Here is a 5,491-nt window from a genome sequence, read left to right on the forward strand (position 1 = left end):
GAGGACTTTATAAGTTACTCTTTCTCTGAGATGAATGCTTTTCCAAATTATCATAGCCAATGATCCAGATTCTTACCCTCACCTAATGTCTCTGCCACCCTCTAAGCAGAACCATTCATTGTTCATTGAAACAGTTGGTGAATGACTTTATGGATAGATCATCTTACTACATACACCATTTCTTAAATGAATGTAACCTGTTCTCTGTGGGCTGAGAATAAAGTCACTCACTTAAGTCAAATAGCTTTGACCATAGCAGGAAGTCTATATCCAAAAATTGTGCCTACAATTCATTTCTTGGTGCAGCAGAACTGCCAACTCTCAGCTTAGCTGCGATGGAAGTAAAATCCTTTGGTGATGTGAGGGTCATTGAAGTACAGCCTTATTACAATGAAATCCAATGTCTAAAACTTGTTCTTATTTTGTAAGAATTTGGCCTGTACCACGGTAAGAGCCAAGATTTTCAACTCTACTAAATACAAAACAAACAAACAAAAAGATTTTATATATTTATGTTCATTTAAGAAGATACTAGTAGTGATGTATTATTTTGAAATATACAATTAATATGTTTGGAGTTATTTAAAATGCATATTGAGAAAAATGTATTTTCACTATTGCGGTAGACGAGTGTCTACATAAGACTTAAATTGATTGGTGCTTATATCAAACAACTTTTATAATACTTACTTTTATTGTTATAATATTTTATAAATTTTAAGGAATATGACAAAAAAGATATTGTAGGTATTAAGGGGGTCTCTGGGAGGAGTTGGACTACAAAAGGAAAACAAGAATGTGATTTAATTGTATTTACTTAAATTACATTTTTAAATGTTAACAAATTCAGATAAATTGAAATCATGTAACTTTTCATAAGGCAATAAAAGTGAAAAACAAATCAAAACAAAACAAAACAAAAAGTTCACCAAAAGATGACAGGACAGCTCAAAAGAAGAGAGAGCTGCCAGGCAGTGGTGGCACACGCCTTTAATCTCAGCACTTGGGAGGCAGAGGCAGGCAGATTTTTGAGTTCGAGTCCAGCCTGGTCTACAGAGTGAGTTCCAGGATAGCCAGGGCTATACAGAGAAACCCTGTCTCGAAAAACCAACCAACCAACCAAACAAACAAACAAAAACCAAAACCAACCAAACAAACAAACAAAAACCGGAGAGCTAGGATGACTAGCATAATGGAATAAGACACAGATGTACCCACAGAATGAGTAATGGGGAAGAAATACACAAATTCTTAGACACATATGATCTATCTAAATTGAGTCTAGGGTTTGGATTAATTTTAACAGCTCAGTAACATAATGAATTTGAAGCAATAATAAGACATTTTCCCACAAAGAAAAGATCAGGAATGGATAGAACTTTGAATTCTGCCAAGTCTTTAAGGAAGAGCTGATATCAGTGTTCCCCAAACTCTTCCACATAAAATGGAAAGAGAAGGAACACTACCAAACTCATTCCACATAATGAGCTCTACCCAGAAGTCCAAACCAGACAAAGATAAAACAAAAAAGAAAAATACAGGCCTCTTTGAATGATCGGCAAAGTTGTTAAAGTTGTCCACAGTGTTTTGAAACTGGAAGGCCACACATCCAAGAGAACATGGGCAACACACATCAGACTTGATGGCTAGAAGAATAAAGGACACAAAGTTGGATGAGTAAGGAAGGGAATTGGAATTGGGGATGCGGATCAGGAGAGATGGATAAGACCAAAAATCATAAGAGTCTAAGAACAAAATAATGTCAGTTGCAGGAAACAGGGACCTTAATGTAGAGTATAATGAGCCAGACTCAAACAAACAAATGTTAAATACTTTTACTCATGTGTAATATAGACATAAATGTATATGCACATGTGAATGTATGCATGTATATGTAGTGTATGTAGGACACAAAAAGTAGAAAGGTGACCATGTGGTGGAGGAAACATACTGGTCTGTGAGTTGTATCATGGGTATTCTGAGGGTTTTTTGGCTAATATCCACTTATCAGTGAGTACATACCATGTGTGTCCTTTTGAGATTGGGTTACCTCACTTAGGATGATTTTTTTTTTAGTTCCATCCATTTGCCTGCGAATTTCATGAATTCGTTATTTTTAATAGCTGAGTAGTATTCCATTTTGTAAATGTACCACATTTTCTGTACCCATTCCTCTGTTGAGGGACATCTGGGTTGTTTCCAGCTTCTGGCTATTATAAATAAGACTGCTATGAACATAGTGGAGCATGTGCCCTTATTATATGTTGGAGCATCTTCTGGGTATATGCCCAAGAGTGGTATAGCTGGGTCCTCTGGTAGTACTATGTCCAAATTTCTGCAGAACCACCAGACTGATTTCTAGAGTGGTTGTACCAGCTTTCAATCCCACCAGCAAGGAAGGAGTGTTCCTCTTTCTCCACATCCTTGCCGGCATCTGCTGTCACTTGAGTTTTTGATCTTCGCCATTCCGAGTGGTGTGAGATGGAATCTCAGGGTCAATAGAACAAAACAGCAGCCTACATAATGGGAAAAGATCTTTACCAACTCTACATGAGATAGAGGCTAATATCAAAAATACACAAAGGTAAGAAATATCTTAAAAGTGTCTAACAGCCCAAGTAATCTGGGAAATGCAAATTCAAACTATTTAGAAATTTCAACTTACCAGTCATAATGACTGGGATCAACAGAATAGCTCACAACACATGGCATCAGGATGTGTGAAAGGGTACTCTTACTGTTGTAAGATTGAAGACTGATACAGCTACTATTGTAATCAGTATTAAGAATTCTCAAAAACCTAAAAGCATAACTACCACATGACCCAGGAGGGAAAATCTACTTTTTCAGAAAATGTGTTTTAGAATTTATCAGTGACAAATTGCTACCCTTCTTGGGAATATGTCAAGTTAATGCCAGAACTAAAATGGATTCCAGGAACTCTTAGGTCCCGTAGCAGCTATATGTTTGTTGTTTCTTTTAGGACTTTAAAAAAATAATTGTTATTCTTATTTCTTCTTTTGTATCTTATTCTCTCGTCTTTGTAAAATGGTCATATGGCATGAATTTTATTTAAGTGTTGCATTATTAGTTAAACAAATGCATTTCAATGACAGAAAGTCTTGTGGACTTTCTCATGCTAGTTAGGATCTTCATTCCAACCTGGCAGACAAGGGAGCTCAGCTTCCTCTTAGTGCGAGGGTGTCCGAGAGTCAGGGTAGGAGGAGTAGAGGTTAAATAGGAGGGCTGCTGGCTGTAGGTGTAGCAATGGCTGTCTGTTGTTAAACTAGGTCAAATCCTGTTGCAGCCATAGCCAGGAAATTCAGAATTCTTGCAGGGAAAAAGAAGGCTCATTGATTCTTCAATCTATATTTCAGCAGAAGATGAATTGGCTTGGAATATAGGCCTTATGGGTATGAACAATTAGGAAAGGCATTTGTGGAGGAAGTGAGCCTTGTCTTGAAGATGACAAGAATCAAAAGAGCTACAGAGATATGTGAAATATTTAGAAGCAAGGAATCAGTGCACCAAATATAGATTCATAGATGAGCTTAGTACAAGGACGAGGAAAGCAGCTGTGGAAGAAAGTAGAAGGTATTTGAGAGGGGGTCAGGAAATAAGATTAAAGTTGTGCTTTGTTTCTTTGGAAGGTAGGCATGGTGTCAGAGGATTGCCTGAGGTCAGCCGTGAGGAATACTGTCAGAAGTAAAATGTGTGGGGAAGTGAAGGCTGGAGGAATGGATGCAGGAGAAGCTGGGCTGTGATATAGACACAGTTGATCCCCATGGGGAGCTCTGATACTACAACACAGCTCTCTGGTGTTATTTCCTATAATGTGTATTGTGTGCCTTGCCCTGAGAAGGTAAGGTAATAGCATGTATCTAGATAGGAGACTCAGTGAGCATTAACCCCCAGTGGTCTCAGAATGGGGAATAAATGCTTGATCCTTCATGGACTTGATGAATACAATGAGGGGTGAGCTCCATTGCCCATCCCTGGTACCAGGATAACCTCAGACAGTAAAGCACCTGAGAATAGGTTAGCACTGGGGTAATGAATGCAACATCAAACAGCGCTGGGGACATAGCTCAGTTGTTGCTGTTTGCCTATCATTTGCAAGACTCAGAATGCAGTCCCTTGCACTGCACAAACAGCAGGTCTTTAAATTAAAGATCAACTCAGCAGTACTGACCTTTTCTCCCGCCTCAGGCTCCAGCATGACTGGTGAGGAGAGCACCTGAAAATCTTGGCATTTATCATGCAGGAGCCGGGAAAATACCCGAAGCCTTCTCTTATTCACTTACCTTCAGCAGCAATACAAGTGTGAACGAGAGATAAGGACATGTTCGTTACAGGAAATTCTGTCATCCAAATCTGACATATCCGTTACTGTTTGCAAAGGAAACAAACAAACAAACAACTAAAGCTGACCTAAATTGTATGGGAAACACAAGACCTACTCAGAATCTAACACGTGTCTTAGTGACTCATGTAGTATCTTCAGTGTTCAGTTTCTCTTTCTCTGGATTGGCTTCCTTTCTTTACTGACTTACCTCATGGTCCTACGTGGCAGTGAATTCCTAAATCACTGTCAGCCAACAATGTATAGAGGAAATAAATGCTTTCTCTTTCTCCGAAGACCCACCGACATAGTCATGTGGTTAGACTAGGAACTCACATCTGGGTGTATTTCTGTGAAAAGGTAAATGGGTATGCTGACTGTCTGAGGTACACAGACCGTACGCCTAAGAGAGAGGCCATTCAACGCATCTAAATGGGACAACTGCGTATTCTTGTTAAAACTGGTAGAGATTCCTAGAAAGCAATAATACTCGTTTCTCTGTTTCTGTCTGACATATGTCCGTACAAGTGTATAATTATAATGTTGCAGTCAAGTACATACCCTATAGCACTTGTATTTTTAAAATATTCAGTCACTCCACAAATACTGCATATTCCATATATAAATCTCCATTTGTTTATTGCTACCCTTCTTCCCCAGAAAAAGATTTTTTTCCACAGAAGATATCTATTGGTAGGTTCTTTTAAATGTTTTTGTGCAGTTGGTGGTTTAGTATAGGCAAATACGTGTTTTTGTTTAACAGCTGCATGGTGTTTCTGCTTTTATAGACATAGATGATGTAAAATTACCTAACAGTTGGGTTTTTGATGTCCAATTTTTAATACTACAAACCAGGCTGAGTAAAAAATCTTTATATAATTTTTTTTTAGTAAAAAGGGGGTTAATATGAATCAAAAAAATCTAAAATTTAAGAATTCATTTGGACAGGTACATTTATTTCAGTAAAGACCTCAACTATACTTTTCTCCCAAATGGGTTAAAATGATAAGCATTGCATATGTTACATTTTCAAATTTCATAGAAAATTATGTCTATTTTATTAAAGTCATTAACTTATTTGCTTAGTTTGACATTAGAGTCACAATGCTATGTTGTTAATTGCCTATTTACCATCTTTTTTTTTTCTTC

The sequence above is a fragment of the Mastomys coucha genome, unplaced genomic scaffold, assembly GCF_008632895.1.
Source record: "Mastomys coucha isolate ucsf_1 unplaced genomic scaffold, UCSF_Mcou_1 pScaffold13, whole genome shotgun sequence".
Lineage (NCBI taxonomy): Eukaryota > Metazoa > Chordata > Mammalia > Rodentia > Muridae > Mastomys > Mastomys coucha.